Source organism: Rhinatrema bivittatum, chromosome 11 (genome assembly GCF_901001135.1).
Source record: "Rhinatrema bivittatum chromosome 11, aRhiBiv1.1, whole genome shotgun sequence".
Lineage (NCBI taxonomy): Eukaryota > Metazoa > Chordata > Amphibia > Gymnophiona > Rhinatrematidae > Rhinatrema > Rhinatrema bivittatum.
In genome coordinates this window covers 97,312,086-97,330,988 of record NC_042625.1, presented here as the reverse complement: position 1 = coordinate 97,330,988, position 18,903 = coordinate 97,312,086, and the positions used below count along the sequence as shown (strand labels likewise).

At 47.2% G+C, this 18,903-nt stretch overlaps 1 long non-coding RNA gene across 1 annotated transcript in view; it reads right to left on the bottom strand.

The window, feature by feature from the left end:
- Nucleotides 1-11,567, bottom strand: part of LOC115073391 — a 59,760-nt gene extending 48,193 nt beyond the window's left edge. Inside the window, exon 1 of the long non-coding RNA XR_003852002.1 lies at nucleotides 11,424-11,567. This is a non-coding gene — a long non-coding RNA (uncharacterized LOC115073391). The remainder of the gene's footprint in view (nucleotides 1-11,423) is intronic.
- Nucleotides 11,568-18,903: the final 7,336 nt, after the last annotated feature.

Sequence of the window (18,903 nt, the reverse complement as noted above, 5' to 3'; positions counted from 1 at the left end):
GTTAATTACTCAAAGATTGATATAAATTGTGTCATTTTGACCAATATAACATTTGCAGAATTTTACAATTTTGTGTGCAGAATTCCCTATGATCTGCTCTCTCCCTATACCCAGATTTCTTACCCTCCTTCCTTTCCAGACCCAGTGTATGTAAGGGAATGATGGTTGGGGGTGGAGTTGGAGGCAATTTGCATGCCCTCCCCCCAAACGCAAAGGCGTTCTGCTGCCCCTGCTCCATCCTGTTTCTATCCTTTTGAAGGTGCGGTCTCACCAGGGACCTATACAGGAGCAGCAACACCTCCCCTTTTCTGCTGACCAGTCCTCTCCCTATGCACCCAAGCATCTTTCTGGCTTTTACCATCGCTTTAACTTAGATTCAGGCCTTATTCAGTAAGGGGCGGAAAACGCCCATCCAACCCGCCAAACCTAATAACGCCCTCAACATGCAAATGCACACTGATGGCCCTATTAGGTATGCGCGCGGGATACAGAAAGTAAAATGTGCAGCCAGGCCGCACATTTTACTTTCAGAAATTAGCGCCTGCCCAAAGGTCGGCGCTAATTTCTTCCAGCACCGGGAAAGTGCACAGAAAAGCAGTAAAAACAGCTTTTCTGTGCACCCTCCGACTTAATATCATGGTGATATTAAGTCAGAGGTCCCGAAGAGTAAAAAAAGTTAAAAAAAAAATTGGAAGTCGGCCGGCGGCTGTCGGGTTGAATACCAGACGCTCAATTTTGCCGGCGTCCGGTTTCCGAGCCCGTGGCTGTCAGCGGGTCCGAGAACCGACGCCGGCAAAATTGAGCATCGGCTGTCAAACCTGCTGACAGCCGCCACTCCTGTCAAAAAGGAGGCGCTAGGGACGCGCTAGTGTCCCTAGCGCCTCCTTTTGCCCATTTCTACCGCTGGGCCTCATTTAAATACTGTATCGCACGCACAGGCGAGTGGCCTGTGCGTGCGCCGGGAGAGCTGGCATTCACCCGCTCTCCCGCGGACTTTACTGAATCGGCCTGCATGTGAGCACTCTGGGGACAAGGAAATACCTGAATTGCTTTGAAGTGGCTGAGCAGACAGGAACGGTGGTGAGGAGGATCCACAGGTGCCTCACCCTGTCAGCTTTGGAGGAGCTTTGAACTTCTGCAGGTACTGTACGTGCTGATCCATGTGCGTAGCTCAGGGCATATTGGGTCAGCATCGCCAGCCTGACATATCCTCCATTGCATTTTCAGTGGTTGTCAGCAGTTAAAGAAGCAGCAGGAACCCCATCTATAGCATTTGCTCACTGTGTGACTTTCAGGGGAGACCTTGAGACTGCGCTGCAGAGGTTCCCAGAGAGAATATTTGGCAGGAAGATACAAGTCAATGCAGGACTATAAATCAGAAGGAGAAAAATAGAAAAGGTTGGGTTTTTGTTGGGTTTTTTTTAAGTGGCAGCATGTATTGTTGCTAAATTACTTTTCTTCCAAACTTCTTGTAAATATAGTTTTAAAGATCCACTGAATGCCAAAACAGGCACCTAATATAAACAGTGTTGCTAGGCTTAGATTTGTCAACAGGGACATTAGGTCTGTGGGGGCTGAAGGTTTGCTGCCTTCCATGTGTACTGAATCTCACTCTGCAGAGAAAAGCCCTCTGCTTCCAGGCAGCTAGAAAAGAAGAGGGAGGCGTTAGCCTGAAGCAGACATAGCCCGAAGGGCTACCGTCTCCCTAATCCAGCCCCTCCTGTCTTCTCATTCAGGGACAGGAGGAAGGGCTTGAACCCGGAACTGCCAGAGCACGAGGGGATCATTTCACGGAAGTCAGGAGGGACTGAATGAGGGAAGCACAGAGGCTGGGAAAGAGAGGGGATGCATTTGTGTGATAGAGGAGGGGCGAATGGGGAGACAGCAGGGGTCAATTTCTGAATAGTCACTGACCTGGAACCTTTTTGAACTTGCTTCCTTTTTCCCATTAGGAAAACGTGGAAGGTGGAGCCACCACGGGACCTGACCCAGTACTTTTTTTTATTTATAAAATTATCACTGCAGGAGGGGACAATGTTTGTGTGTCTAAGAGAGAAGGGTTGGTACCAGGTGTGTTTATGCCAACTTGGGTAAGAGCTTTTAGAGGTCATGCAAGGAGAACAAGATCATGATAGGGACACATGCCTCTTCTCATCACTCCAATCCCCCCTCTCCCCCACCACCACCACAATTCAGATCCACTCTCCCTTGATCTATGATTCTATCCTGTAGATCCTGGAATCTCCCTTACTTCCTTCTAGGGATGAGCATTTGTTTCATTCGTTTCAGTGGTACCCGTGTACCTCACCAACTTTATAGTACATGGATAAAAATGGATCGTATGCGCATTACTCATTATTAAAAATACACATGCGTGGTACAGAGAAGGGAAGATAATATCACCAACAGTTCCCAGGGGCAGCAAAACCTCAAATCCATCACTAACTGTAGAAAGGTTAAATGAAAACCAATGGGACATCACTGTCTTTATAACAAACCTAGAAAAGGCCTGGATGGCTGTCACAAAACATTAGCTCCAATATCTTGTTGCTGAGGGTTCTGATAAGTGTTAAGACCATGATGGTCAGGGCCCCTTCTTTACTGCTCAGTCTGAACAGACTAGAATTCCCCCAACTCAGGGGAGCCTCGATCGATTTATCTAATCTCAACCTCCTTAAAGAGCCCAACCCCATTGCAATCTGGGACTTGTATTATGAATGACAAGGACAGACCCCAGAAATCAGGACACCATGAGCTTGTCAGTTGGTAGAGACTGGTATACACGGGCTGATGCGCTCGTTTGGGTTGGCCATTTCCAAGAGTGATGTAATGTTAGAAAGAAGCCCCTGGGGATATTCACCTGCTGTGACCTGCTCAAAGTCTTCACACAAGCCCAACAAGCTACCTTCTTCTGTCAACTGGACATTACTAAGGAAACCGCCAGGCCAAGAAAGGGACACCAGGCAGCATGCACCTAAGGAGGAAGCAACTGAAGACCTCGTTCTTTTGCAGCTCTGTGTTCTCTCCCTACTGGGAAGTAGATGGGTTTATACAAACTACTCCTGCCTTCTTCATGAAGAGCCAACCTCACCCACCTCTGGAGTTCATGCACCTGGCAGGCAGCCAGCGAGGGTAACAGACTCATCCCCGCCCTTCTCTGATGGTACAAAGCCGCAGTGAGCAACAGAGAGATGTGCAATCAGCTGCTATACCAGAAAACTGATTTCTAGTGTCTTTTCCTTCCCCCGCCCCAGCATTCAAAAACTGTGCTAACCTGATTTGCAATTTTCTCTGCTGCCTTCCACGCTGCCGGTGGAAGGAATGTGACAGTGGATAGGGGAATGATTATTACCTCTGCACGTCACACTGCTCAATCCTGCAAGAAGGGGGAGCCACCTTCCTCTAATTACAGGGTATCTCTTCCTGCCGAAATTTCCTTCTGTCACACTGGGCTGTGCTCTGGCATCTCTGTTGCGATGAGGTTAGACAGCAGACAGGTCTGCTACAGGGATGAATCAGGAAGACTTAACTGGAAAATGTACAATTCTGCCTGTCATCTGGCAGAGACATCGTGGGAGTCTGGATCAGATCTACAATTCTGAGCAATTCCTGAAATCTTTATGTCCCTTCTTCTCTGTATGGATTTTGTCCTTAACCCGTCCCCATCCAGTTCTCCTCAGAGACAATAGTTACCAGATGCTCCCAAGCCATCAAAAACAGGCTGAGAAAACCTTAGTGGTGTACAGTGGGAGTAAAACCAGGAATGGCTCAGGCTGTCCTGGATGACCTCTCCTTTTACCCCCTTCCTACCATTTAAGACCTCCTGTTTTTGATTCAGAATCAGTAACATTATATTGTGAATCAATCAAACTGCGTCCCCATCGGTCCTGCAACACTCTGTCCTAATCATGCAAGGCGCAGGACAAGTTAATCCTGAAGCAGCACAGCACATTTTTCCTTGTTCAATGTGTGCATGAGAGGGGGGGATTATAACCATCAACTCAGATCAGCTGATGCTGAAAAAAAGATTTTACGCAGCCACGTGGCTCCTGGGACTTAAAAACCAGCAGCAGCTTCACCCGGTTCTTGCTTAAGACTCTGCTGTTGGATATGAAGCTGTTGTTGCCAAGTCGATACCAGGGAAGTGATTTTTGAAGCAGGTGCACGTCTCTTGCCCACCTGAGCCATGCGGAATCCATTAATTATGCGCCTGTTGAAGCACAAGTCCATGCAGTGATGCAAACCCCAGCAGAGACTCTAGGGGACAGGTCTTCCTGTGTCCCGCCATCACGTTACAGTCTTAGGTACATTAACATTTCAAGATGAGATGCACCCAACACAAAATAAAACCAAGACAGGGAAAGTGGTGGAAATCAGAAGAATACAAAATATAACCCAGATGTTAGAAAACGTAACAACCAATAACTAGATGATAGACCGTATAGGGATGTGCACTGATTTTTTTTTCAGGTCATTCTCGTTTTGGGTCGTTATCTGTTAGATTTCATTTTTGAAATGGTTTGGGGGGTATTTATTTCATGTTTCCCTACTTCCAGAAATGTTACCAATAAGTTAAAAATGTCAATTGGGAAGGAGTTCGTTATCTAGCGGTATAGTTTGCATTCCCACTGGCTGTCTCCTTAGTTCCTTTTTTGTGTTGCCGAGGTTGCAAGGTGGTGTTTGTGGGGAGATGGCCAGTGCCCGGTTACAAGTGTAAACTACAAGTGATATAATAATAGCATCAAGTTCTAGTCAGCAAAAGCATGTAATCATAAGAACATAAGAAATAGCCATGCTGGGTCAGACCAAGGGTCCATCAAGCCCAGCATCCTGTTTCCAACAGAGGCCAATCCAAGTCACAAGAACCTGGCAATTACCCAAACACTAAGAAGATCCCATGCTACTGATGCAATTAATAGCAGTGGCTATTCCCTAACTAAACTTGATTAATAGCCATTAATGGACTTCTCCTCCAAGAACTTATCCAAAACTTTTTTGAACCCAGCTACACTAACTGCACTAACCACATCCTCTGGCAACAAATTCCAGAGCTTTATTGTGCGTTGAGTGAAAAAGAATCCCTTTGTATTTTAGGAAAGGGGACATGGCATTTTGAAATATGCATACTTTGAATTCCGTTGGTGTGTGTCTCTGTGTTTGGATGGGGAGGGGGGGGGAGCGGTGACTAGTGAGAGGGGAAGTGAATTGGGTGAATATATGGGGTGACAGGTGGGAGAGAGACTAGTTGGGATAGTGACTATAGAGAGAGAGATTCAACCTGGTGTGTGTGGAGGGTAACCTGTCACCCCATATAGTTAACCCAGTCACCCCCCCCACACACACACACACCAGGCTGCCTCTCTCTCCCACTTCACCCCATTTAGTCACCCCAGTCACTTTCCCTCTCACCAGTCCCACCTCACACAAAACAGGCTGCCTCTCTCTCACCAATCACCACACCAAGCAGTCTCTCTCTCCCCATCATCCCATATAGTCACCCCAATCACTCCCCCATCACCAGTCACCCCCACACACGGATGCCTTTCTCTCACCACTCACCAACCAGTCTCTCTCCCACCTGTCACCCCATACATTCACCCCAGTCACTTCCCCTCTCACCAATTACTGCCCCCTCACCCAAACACACAGACAGTCACCAGGGGAATTAGAAGTATGCATATCCTATAATGCCAGGGACCCTTTCCTAAAATACAAAGGGATTGGCAAATTTTAAAATATGCATTTGCATTACATGCTTTTCTTATTCTGACTAGAACTTAATGGTATTATTATATCACTTGTTTGTTTACATTTGTTACCAGGCACTGGCCATCTCCCCACAAATACCATCTTGCAACCTTGGCGACACAAACAAGTAACTAAGGAGACAGACATCCAGTTAGCATGCACTAAGTCCCGTTAGTGCGCACTATGTCAGTAAATAGGAAAACTATAGTTAGTGCGCTCTAACGGGACTTAGTGTGCACGTACTACATGTTAGGGCGCACTAAGTTCCATTAGTGCGCACTAACACAAAATACTAATTTTTCTGAAATTTTGTCTTTTTTTTCTTTCATGACACTCCCGAAACAAGATGAAATAGACAATTTTGTTGCCATTGTCTATTTCATTGAAAATGAATGCACATCCCTATACAGTCCATTTCAAAAAGCACAAAGAACAAAATGATAGATGTTAATTATTCATCATATATGAGCAAAGCTTTGTCATACTTTTCTACATATTGAACACTTTTTCATTGAAATGAATTTGTGTATTTTTGTATTCACTTCCATCTGATTTGTTTTTTATTGATTGTTATTGTATGATATATTTTGGGTGCAATTTTTGCACATTTTAGGTTGCACATTTTAGGTTGTCCTCTACAGCTGCCCTCACAACACCTAAAAGCCCTTTTAGGCTATAAGGTGCCACTGGCCTCTCTCATTTTTGTTATTCTTAGCTAGCTGCTCCTTTCATCTCCTTCCAGTTTATGGTGATCATACTGTACAAGGGGCAATCTCTTAACAATCCTCTGTAGGCCTGTTTACCACAAATATTTCCCCACCGAATGTTTGTTCCTATAACTCAGGATCAGATTAGACAGTAATTATGGGATAACCTGTGTCTCATGGTGAGAAATGTTATCCCATAGTAACCTTGTATCTCAGACTGTCCTTAATCCATCGTCTTTCACAAGTGCTACGTTTGCTACAATGTTTCTCGTTGACCACCACACACGTTTTACTGAACAATGACTACTCCGCTAACATCAAATATAAATTTGTTTGTATTTCTTGCCTCTGAGCCAGGGACTGACACCAGCGGTTTCTGTCAGCCTTCCAGCTCCCGGCCGCCTTCGCTGCACTGAATCTGTTGTCATTTGTATGGCTGCCATGGAATAAGCCATCGCCTGCCAAGCCAATATGTCAGGGCCTCAGGAGGCACGCATCCCAGGGACAGCATCGACTGTCGAAATTTAATAACTCTTGCTCCTACAGATTCATGTTCCACTGCCACAACCTGGCAGTGACCCACAAAACAAGTGGAACTGATGTGGGGGTCAGAAGAAAACAGCACATTGTAAACTCCTACTTCTGCAGTTCTTAGCGTTCAGAGGCTGTAACCGTGAGACTGTGGTACCAGGATGAGAGGGGCGTTAATGCATGTGCTTGATTGTAGCTCAAATTAATATTATTCAGTCATCAAAAAGAGCAGAGTTACATTTAATATACTGGGATCAATAGAATGCTGACACTGCAGCACCCCCTGCTATTCCATTACAGTGACCCTGACACACTGCTCTGCCAATGCACCTCACTCCTGCCCTGCAGCACCTCCTGCTATTCCATTACAGTGACCCTGACACACTGCTCTGCCAATGCACCTCACTCCTGCCCTGCAGCACCTCCTGCTATTCCATTACAGTGACCCTGACACACTGCTCTGCCAATGCAGCTCACTCCTGCCCTGCAGCACCCCCTGCTATTCCATTACAGTGACCCTGACACACTGCTCTGCCAATGCAGCTCACTCCTGCCCTGCAGCACCCCCTGCTATTCCATTACAGTGACCCTGACACACTGCTCTGCCAATGCACCTCACTCCTGCCCTGCAGCACCCCCTGCTATTCCAGTACTGAGACCCCCACACACTGCTCTGCCAATGTACCTCACTCCTGCCCTGCAGCACCCCCTGCTATTCCAGTACTGAGACCCCCACACACTGCTCTGCCAATGCACCTCACTCCTGCCCTGCAGCACCCCCTGCTATTCCATTACAGTGACCCTGACACACTGCTCTGCCAATGCACCTCACTCCTGCCCTGCAGCACCCCCTGCTATTCCAGTACTGAGACCCTGACACACTGCTCTGCCAATGCACCTCACTCCTGCCCTGCAGCACCCCCTGCTATTCCAGTACTGAGACCCCCACACACTGCTCTGCCAATGCACCTCACTCCTGCCCTGCAGCACCCCCTGCTATTCCATTACAGTGACCCTGACACACTGCTCTGCCAATGCACCTCACTCCTGCCCTGCAGCACCCCCTGCTATTCCATTACAGTGACCCTGACACACTGCTCTGCCAATGCAACCTCACTCCTGCCCTGCAGCACCCCCTGCTATTCCATTACAGTGACCCTGACACACTGCTCTGCCAATGCAGCTCACTCCTGCCCTGCAGCACCCCCTGCTATTCCATTACAGTGACCCTGACACACTGCTCTGCCAATGCACCTCACTCCTGCCCTGCAGCACCCCCTGCTATTCCATTACAGTGACCCTGACACACTGCTCTGCCAATGCACCTCACTCCTGCCCTGCAGCACCCCCTGCTATTCCAGTACTGAGACCCCCACACACTGCTCTGCCAATGTACCTCACTCCTGCCCTGCAGCACCCCCTGCTATTCCATTACAGTGACCCTGACACACTGCTCTGCCAATGCACCTCACTCCTGCCCTGCAGCACCCCCTGCTATTCCAGTACTGAGACCCTAACACACTGCTCTGCCAATGCACCTCACTCCTGCCCTGCAGCACCCCCTGCTATTCCAGTACTGAGACCCCCCACACACTGCTCTGCCAATGCACCTCACTCCTGCCCTGCTTCACCCCCTGCTATTCCATTACAGTGACCCTGACACACTGCTCTGCCAATGCACCTCACTCCTGCCCTGCAGCACCCCCTGCTATTCCATTACAGTGACCCTGACACACTGCTCTGCCAATGCACCTCACTCCTGCCCTACAGCACCCCCTGCTATTCCAGTACTGAGACCCTCACACAGCTCTGCCAATGCACCTCACTCCTGCCCTGCAGCACCCCCTGCTATTCCATTACAGTGACCCTGACACACTGCTCTGCCAATGCAGCTCACTCCTGCCCTGCAGCACCCCTGCTATTCCATTACAGTGACCCTGACACACTGCTCTGCCAATGCACCTCACTGCTGCCCTGCAGCACCCACTGCTATTCCATTACAGTGACCCTGACACACTGCTCTGCCAATGCACCTCACTCCTGCCCTGCAGCACCCCCTGCTATTCCATTACAGTGACCCTAACACACTGCTCTGCCAATGCCACCTCACACTCCTGCCATGCAGCACCCCTGCTATTCCATTACAGTGACCCTGACACACTGCTCTGCCAATGCACCTCACTCCTGCCCTGCAGCACCCCCTGCTATTCCAGTACTGAGACCCTCACAAGCTCTGCCAATGCACCTCACTCCTGCCCTGAAGCACCCCCTGCTATTCCATTACAGTGACCCTGACACACTGCTCTGCCAATGCACCCTCACTCCTGCCCTGCAGCACCCCCTGCTATTCCAGTTCTGAGACCCCCACACAGCTCTGCCAATGCACCTCACTGCTGCCCTGCAGCACCTCCTGCTATTCCGTTACAGTGACCCTGACACACTGCTCTGCCAATGCACCTCACTCCTGCCCTGCAGCACCCCCTGCTATTCCAGTACAGTGACCCTGACACACAGCTCTGCTAATGCACCTCACTCCTGCCCTGCAGCACCTCCTGCTATTCCATTACAGTGACCCTGACACACTGCTCTGCCAATGCACCTCACTTCTGCCCCGCTGCACCCCCTAGTCCTGCATTGAGACCCTCACACTGCTCTGCCAATGCACCTCCCTCCTGCTTTGCAGAACTCTCTGCTTTTTAAATCCTTCCTCAGCTCTCCAATTTGTGACATGAAAACCAAGAGAGACCAAGTAACCACCAATGTAATTTTAGCAGAGGCTAAAGCTAAGTATGAACCTCTGGACCGAAAATTGAAAGCTTCCACCCCTCCAAATCATGCAGGCTCCCTCCTCCAACAAACACAGTTTACGTACTGTTTTCATTCGTTCAGCTCTATACATATGCACATCTGTTTTACAACCTCCTCACTAAAGAGAGTTTCTCCAGTATAGCATTAAATATTTATCCACTGAACATTTGCAGCTTTAATTTACTTGTTAGGACGGCCATACAATCTGCAATGTGGGTTTCTCACACTGTACTGCATAGGCCTCCCACCCAGAACTCGCTTTTCTCTCTTTCGTTAGCCACTCCTAGCAGGACCCTCTCTCTTGCTCAGAGCACAGGACACAGAAGACATCCTCTGCTTGTGCAGGGGACAATTAGAGCCATGGGATCACCCCCAACACAAGGTAATTGCTAAGAGAAGAATCACATTATAAAACACCTATCAGTTCAGTGCACTACGGTTTTAAAACCTCCGAGACATATGATGCCAACTCAGGAATGGATGGCTCTGGCAGTACGATGATGTTTTTGGCACAGCAGCCTACATGTGAGCTTCCAAAGGGAGGAGAAGAAAATAGGCAGTGTTACCATGAATCACAGAATTAGAAAGGCTGTTCAGTGCAAAAACCATTAGATGATGATCCAGGTCCTGCAATGCCTGAATCACTAGTCCAGAACCAATCATGGCACTCTTGCCCTAGAGTTGCCAGTGTAGAGAGAACAGACACTCCTTCAGTACTGCTGAGCTGAAGCCCAAAATGTTACACAAAAATAAGGTAGGATAGAGCAGCACTAGCCAGCGACCTGTCACGGCCACACCAGACTCTAAATAGGCCAAGGCAGGGCTTTCGGCAGCCTGCATGTAGTCCTAGCAGGCTCTAGTGATTGTAGTCATGCATGAAGCTTAGGCTGGCTCACTTCTCATTACCTTCTCCCACAGGACTGACCCAGCCTGCTTCTGAGAGCCTGGAACTCTTCCAGTTCTGCGTCTCATTGACTCGCTGAAGCATCCCTAGTCAGAGAGATTGTGGAGGCGTGCGCACGGAGGATGGAGGGACCTTACCTCATCAATTCTTTACTGGGGTGAGGGGAGGAATCCAAGGACCTCAGCTGAACAGGAAGAGCTGTACTTTTACTGCAGGAAGCAGTAAAAGGTGCTTCCTGCAGACTGTGGCTGAAAACTCTGCACATCACAAACAATGCCAGCTTCTTATTTAATGTAATAGTGTAAGGGTCCACCGAGATCCCCCTTCTTCAGGAGCCAGGCTCAGGAACCAAAGCAACAGATCCTAAGTAATATTTATCGCACAGTTCCTGCAAAACGTCGCACATTGTCACGGGCAACCCTTGCTTCATTTTGTTTCTCTTCTCCGTACAATGCCACAGACACCAGTTCACCTCTGGCTTTCTCCTCACCTTCCTCAGCTAAACAGTCCAGGCTGGGACAGAGAAAGGAGAAAGACGTTCAGGCCCCTCAGATTTATGAGCGATGCAGAGGAAAGAACGCTGCCAGCACAAGGTCACAGGAGGAGGCTTCCAGCAGCCAACAAAGCAGGTTCAACTCCCCCTGCTCGTCCATTGCCCTCCACTACCCCAGGCACAAACTCGGGGCCCGATTTACTAGACCTGTAGATTGGGAATAGGGAAATACCTGTTGCATCCGAATATAACACGCCTTGTCCTACCAATGAGAAGGGGTGAGCAGAATCGAAGCACAGAAAATAAAAACAGGCAAACTCGAAAGCAATATCAGAAAATATTTCTTCCAGGAAAAAGTGGTGGATACATGGCTTTGCCTCCCACGGGGGGTCCTGCAGGCAGAAATGGTAAAGAAAGCTTGAGATAAGCCCAGAGGATCCGTTGATGATGCTGGTCACATAAACCCCGCTGGTAATGCGCTATTTATAGGGCTGTAATATCTTTACAGACCTAATTAAAACACAACCAGATAAGATCAGTTTCATCCTGCCTGCAAAAACGGATGCATTTCCATTTATATGCTTAGCCAAGAGAACTTTTACTGGCCATTAAAGCAAAGGTCACGTGGAAAGGTTACTGCAAAAACTGAGAACGTGTGAAAATATTTCACCCTCCTTATGGAAAACTGGAGCTAATCAGGTGATGCTCTCACGCTGGGCAGCGGCCCTGGCAGCAGTACCTGCTCAGATGATTCCTGAAGGGGAACGTCCTACTGCTGGCAAGATGACACATTAATGCAAATTAGCACAGCTCAGGGAAGGAATAAAAAAACCGAATAATTACCGCCTTATGCGACCTTAGAGGAAATGCTTCAGTATTATTTGGAGAAATCTAATATTAGCTTTGAAAAGATTACCAGTCAGTGTTTCTGGAACGTGCACTCCCAGTAGACCGTGTGCACCTGTGACCTCATTTACTGGACAGTAAGAACTGTTCAAGGGACAGTGATGGAGAAGCACGAACCTTTCGGACCGTACAAGGCCCTGTGTGGAAGACCCTTGCGTACTAGTGGGGAGATTCTGAGGCCACAGTCATAAAAGCAACAGGAAAGGTAAAGAGTGGACAATTTGTAGGGGACTTCTGTAATATGCTACCCAGAAACGTACATTGCATGACAAATTCCTAGTTGCGTTAAGAACCTTTCTATCCTGTAGCTCCACCACTTTAAGAAAACCTAAAGCTTAGGGAGATTCAGCTTTATTACGAAGGCCTTCTCTCACTCTGCACCTACAGCAGATCTTCTCAGTAAAAGGATAAACGTATTTCTCTATCCCAGACTTCATGTCTTCCTGATCTCGCTGCCCCACTCTCTCTCTTCCCCCATTGGTTTCTCCATCTGCCCTTTTCTGTCTCTGATTCCTCATTCTCAAATGTAATTAGCAAAGGCAGGCATTTTCTCACCAGCTTCTACATTGTTCTCGCTTGTGTAGAAGATACAGGCATCAAGGGCTGCCTTCTATCTGGCACACTCACCCTCAACCCATTAATCCAGGCCGCATTGTGTCTTCTTGTGGCGTGGTAAAGAGTATTTCCTGCAGAGTCCTGCTGGTCTTCCTGCAGTTAACACCTGTGCACAGCGCTGTACACGTGCACATAGGCGACAGCCCATGCTCCAAGGGGGGTTTAAAACTGATCAATGCAACAGACTCTGCCCTCTCTTGTTCCAAATGTTCCTTTTGATCAATCAATGTATAAATGCATATAGCATTATCTTTAAAGCAAACACTGAAGAGAAGCACGACTGCTCTGCTAGGGCAGAACCTGGCAAGATGGCAGGCAGAGCAGTGAGAGGGGAGCTCGGTCAGACGCAAGCTGTCTAGGTCTGTAGTGAAGGAGAGCATCAGCTGGGGAGGGAGGGATGAGAGAAAGTCCCAGAGGAAGACTATCATCCACCCCCCTCAGCCTTCTCTTTTGGAGAGATGGAAGTCCGTGCTATGGCTGGTGCATGATAGACACCTTTTACATTTACATGCTACGTGAGCGTTTGATATTGCTGGGTACGGCTGTCATTTCACTGGTAGGACCGTGTGGCTCAGGAGACGCTTTCTGGACAGACAAAGCCTGCTACCTCTAGGAGTGGATGCTTCAGAGCAACGGTGCATGGAGAGAGAGACCCTTTAAAGCCTGGGTCAGATCTGTAAAGACTGACACGCTCCTCTAACAATGTGCACTTTTATACTTGAGAGTGCTAAGGGACATCCTCTTTTACTGGGCAAGAGAAAAATAGGAAAATGAATGAACTAGAAAGGGATCTGCATTAACCTGATGTGCTTTTCACTCTGTGGGCGTGGGCAGCACTAAAACGACCTCTCGTACACTGCAGAGCGGGGCAAGGCTGCTTGGACATGAAGGTTGCACAACTTCTCCCAGTCCCTGAAGGTGGGCGATATTTGACAAAATCCCACCGTGCCATCAGCCCTTCTTTACTGCACTGGTTCTGGGGATAAAATGGTGGCTGCGTTTCCAGGAGGCTTCATTGAAACACCTCTGCAGAAAACTCACTAGAATCCATTTTCAAATGGATTCCGGGAGTCTGTCCAGTTAATGCTAACTCTCCAAATCTCTTGATGTTAGCTGGGTTGTTTTTTTTAATTTAATGTTATTGAATTTTTCAGATAACACAAGAATAATCTTCTTCCAGTAATGGAGATAGATATCATAATTGAAAAAAGGAAAAAAAACAGAAATATACAATAAACATAACACTTATATATCTTCAATCTAAATATCTCCAAATAGCAAGAAATGTGGGAGAGCAAGGTAATTACAGAGTGAAAAGTATCAGAAAAAAATAAGTGTAATCCCAACAACTGACATACGAGGAACATTAAGTACGGGAATCCAGGAATATCCGTAGTTGCGAAGGTTCAAGGAAAACATAATTGGAATTTTGATATTTAAGTAAACATTTACAGGGATATCTCAAATTAAATTCAGCCCCTCACCCCCCACCCTGATATTGCCTCTGGTCTCATTAAGAGAAATTTCCTACGTCGTTCTTGAGTTGTCCTTGTAATATCAGGATATATCCAAACGTTTTGTCCATGAAATAACTGCGAGCGATTTCGTAGGAAAAAAAATCTCAAAACTGAGTTCCTTTCTGAAACAAAAGCAAAAATAATCCATAAAGTTCCTCTTTTTGAAAAACCGTCTCCTGGGATAATTCTAGAACATCTGTCAAGTTTAAGAAGGATCTGATGCTAGATCTTCAGGTGTTCCCTGCTCAGGTAATAGTGGGAATAGCTTCTCAAGGAATTTTAAGAATTTGAGACAAATGATTCTTAGAGAGATCATTCTAATAAATGGGAAATTTAGAACCCTCAGGTTCAACATTCTTAATGAATTTTCCACATTTTCCAATTTTTTAGAATAAATTACATCAGATTGAAGCTGCACAGTCTCCACAGTTGAAATTTGTGATTCCAATTCTTCAAACTTAAGCCCATAGGTGGCAACTTGGCCTTCAGTAGCCAGGACACGGCGATAGAGCAGATTCCAAGGAAACATGAGTGTTCCACGCTGTATCTCGAGTTATCACGGGAGGTTTAAGTAAAGTAGGTTTAAATGTCAGGCCCATCACCTTCACTCCTAAGATTTACATTGCCTTCCTCAGCTCCAGACAAGTTTGAGATAACGGGGAAGCCCATGCAATCCTTCACCCATGGATTCTCCGCAGGAAATAAAGCCTCAATATTCCTTCTTGGGGTCTCAGAACTTAAACTCATATCTTGGAGCGCTGACTGAGCCACGAGAGTGGCAGAAAACGCAGCATATGGAGGTAAAGGCGCCATCGGCGCACCAGGGCTGAGTGACACGTCTTCGGCCTCCACGCCAAGCTCCGGAGCGGCCCCACGTCCGGTGTAGCGTGTAATGGAGATGCAAAGAAAGACTCAGTCTGGGGCTGAAACTGTTCAAGTAAGCAAGAACTCTCCCTTAATTTCGCCTTCCTCTTAGTTTGCGACATATTTAGTTAAGAAAGCAAAATTCGGGAGGTAAACAACGGCGAGAGCTTCCATAACGTGCAACTCAGGCGGCAGCCATCTTGGTCTCAATGTTAGTGGATTTGACGCCATGAATTACATCAGCAAGGAGGCCCCCGTGGGAGGTGTTAGATCCAGCTCAGTCTAGGATGTGATGGAGCATCGATTGTGGGAGAAGGAAGTCAGAAGATTGCTCAGTCATCTGCCAGGAGAAGGGAGTACCTCAGCCTCCCCTTCTTATCAGAGCACACTAAGGAGGTCTGGACAGGCTGGGGGCAAGGTGAAGGGACGAGGCACTGATCTCACACTCTGCCAGGCACAGAAGGTCCAATCCAGAAACCTTTAGCATTTTATGGGGCACAGGATATTTTAGGGACTGATCGCTACCCTCCCCCAGACTGTGGGAAAATTAAAATCTTCATGGAACAGATTCCCTGATCATCAATACAAGAAAAACAAGAGGCGAGGAGACCACGAGGGACTGTTTGCTCATAATCCCATTGGCAGGATGGAAAATATTTTAAAGACCCTGATTATCCACAGCTTTAATCCTGGGATTGACAGGGATTACTTGTTTTGGAGAGAGCAGGAAAGGTGTATGACTAGAAAGCGGAGAATAAGGGAAGAGTAAGAAGAAATGAAAATAAAGGAGCCAGTTCTAAGCGTCCGAGCTGTCCCATTTTGAGATGATTATTGCACACAGCAGCCTCTCTCCTGTCCCCTGAGTAGTGTTTGTCTTCCATGGGAGAGTGTTTATCTTCTCTTTGTATGGGAATCACTCAAACATCATCCGCTGATAGCAAGGATGGATGAGGCAGGCAGTAGGGACCGATTGCTTATGCCGTGGAAAAAGCACAGTATTTTCCTTTCCTTCCAGTACTGCATCAGCTCCTCCGGTCCCCACAGGAATAGGTAGGGACTGAGGGTGGCGTTAATCATTGTAAGCAGTTTCTGTGACGTGCAGAGTAGCACCGACAATGAGCTGGGAGGTGGGGTAAAGGACCAGGGAGTGTGCAGTATCTGCTGCTTAAGATGATGGATTGAAGGAGTATGCGGTTCATTAGCTGGCATTTATTCCTTTGTGCTTGCATTTCCAGCAAAGGCACAGGTCTGCCAGTCCCTCTCCAGTCCCCCTGAGAGGAGGAGCGCTCTGCTGGATGGGGAATGAAGAGACCATTGCAAGTTTGTCCTTCCCTTAGCAATATTTGACATACGATTATAAAGACTAGATCAGCATCGTCTATTCTATCTATATATTATCACAGCCTGCACTGCACTGTCCTTGGAGGAGTGATTCTCACCCTCTGATCTGCAGACAAATCTAAGTGTGGGGCTTTCAGGATGCTTGTAATAAATATGCATTAGATATATTAAAGGCTCAAAGCATGCAAAGCTCCCTCATGCATATTCATTACGGCTATGCAGAAAGCCAGACTTGTTAGTGTTTGCAAGCCAGTGCTGGAACCGCACCTGAAGGTCTAAGCGAAAAATATTTCTCTTACAAAAAGAGAGAAAGCAAGAGGTTTGAGAAATTGGGTGATAAGGAACTTGTACGTGGTCAGAAAATGAGAAGTGGATTCCCACTTCTGTGCTTGAAGCTCTTTTGCCAGACTCAAGTAACTTCACAGTATTATGGGCCACAGTTATGCAATGTTCCCAGCTAAGTACTGTGAGGATTTGTTGGGTAGGTTTCGCCTCCCACCATCAGGGGACCTCAGTCACAGCTATCTGTCTAGTCCTCCTAGCACTATAGCTTGAGCTGAGGCATAATCAGGGCCGGTGTGTCCATTAGGAGAACTTAGGTGGTCACCTATGGCGACAAACCTTTGGGAGGAGGGTGCTGAAGACCAGTGAGATGTGCCGTGAGCAGAGCCACTTGTGGCAAAGAGCAGTAGAGATTTGTTGGGCTGCGAGCAGCCCTGAGAAGCAAATGAGGTAGGAGGAGTCGGGCCCAAGATCGGAGGAGGCGACGCAAATGGGAGGGGGTGCAGCACAGCGCGAACAAGGGGGGGACGCAAGGGAGAAGTCGTCTAGGGCACCCACTACCCTTGCACCAGTCCTGGGCATAATGGTTGCTCTTCTAAGCTCGGTGGTCTGTATCTCCTCTTGGTGGCCATGCAGTTCCTGTTTGTTTTAATTGCTTCACAGTATTCTCTCTGCCAGAGCCTGCGGTCTGGTCTTGGTCCTAGTCACAGTCCTGTCTTCATCCTTATACTCTCAGACTCTGGTCCTCTTGGTCCTAATTTGAGGCCTTCAGTTGGCCATACTTTCGGGCCTCCATATTCCAGTGTCCATCTCTTGCCTTAATCTTGTTTCTGCTATCTAATGTACTTGTCTATTTCAATCTTTGGTCCTAATTCTGTTCTGTGTTCTTGAGTTCCTGAATTGCTTTAGTGGGCACCATCTGGTCCCTGTCTTGCAACAAGTCTGCCCAGCTCTTCTGGGTGCCTTTTAGTTCCCTGTCTAAGATCTGCTGACCACCAGCATTTGAGGGCTCAACCCAAGGAGAAAGTGGCTGGTACAGCTAGACGAATTCCCAATTCCAGTTCTGCTCCAGCCTCTCTCGTCTCTCTTCACACATTGTTCCTTGTTACCTTTCAATTTCACTATACCACTTCGGACCTTTCTTCTTTCTCTGATGTATCTGAAAAATGTTTTATTACCTCACTTTACCTCTTTGCTAATCCTTTCTTCCACTTGACCTTTTGCTTTCCTGATTTCTTTCTTAATCTCCCTCAGTTTCACCAGATATTCGTACCTGTGTTCTTTTTTATGGATCCTTTATACTTCTTGAACGCTGTTCTTTTTGCCTTTATTTTTTCAGCCACTTCCTTTGAGAATCAGATCAGTTTCTTTATCATCTTACTCTTGTTTACTTTCCTATCATATAGATTTGTTGCCTTTGTAATCGCTCCTTTTAATTTGCTCCGCTGTTGTTCCACCTCACCCATTTTCTCCCAGTCTTCCAGCTCTTCCTCCAGGTACATCCCCATTTTCAAAGTCCGTATTTGTGAAATTCGAAACTCGGGTCTTTGTATGACTTCTCTGTATCCTATCTGCAATATGGAACCATACTGTCTGATGATCATTGGTGCTCAGATGAGACCTTACCTGATATAAGAGACATAATGCCCATTAATAAGTACTAGATCTAGTATTGCACCCTCCCTCGTAGGTTCCATTACTATTTGTTTGAGCAGAGCCCCTATCTCTCTCCTTCTTGTAACGTCGCAGAAGGGATGCTCCAATCCACATCCAGAAGATTAAAATATCTAATGAGCAAAACTTCTCTCTTCTTTCCCACCTTGTGGATGTCTATGTCCTGTTTGAGTCGGAGGCCTGTGGATCACACCAGTAAAAATGGAAGCACCATCTTCTTTTTTAGGATGGTCCATAATACTTTTTCTCTACCCCACGTCTCTTGCAGTTCAGTTGCTTGGATATTGTTTTTGACATAAAGAGTTCCTCCTCCCCCTTTTTTATCCTCTCTGTCCTTCCTTAACAAGTTATAGCCCAGGATGGTCGTATCCCAGTCATGAGAATCTCTGTAACAGCAACAATGTCCAAGTCCACCTCTACCATTAGGGACTGCAGGTCTGGGGTTTTATTGCTCAAACTATGAACATTTATGGTCAGAGCTTTCCAGCTGCTCTTTCTAGTCATCTTTTCTGG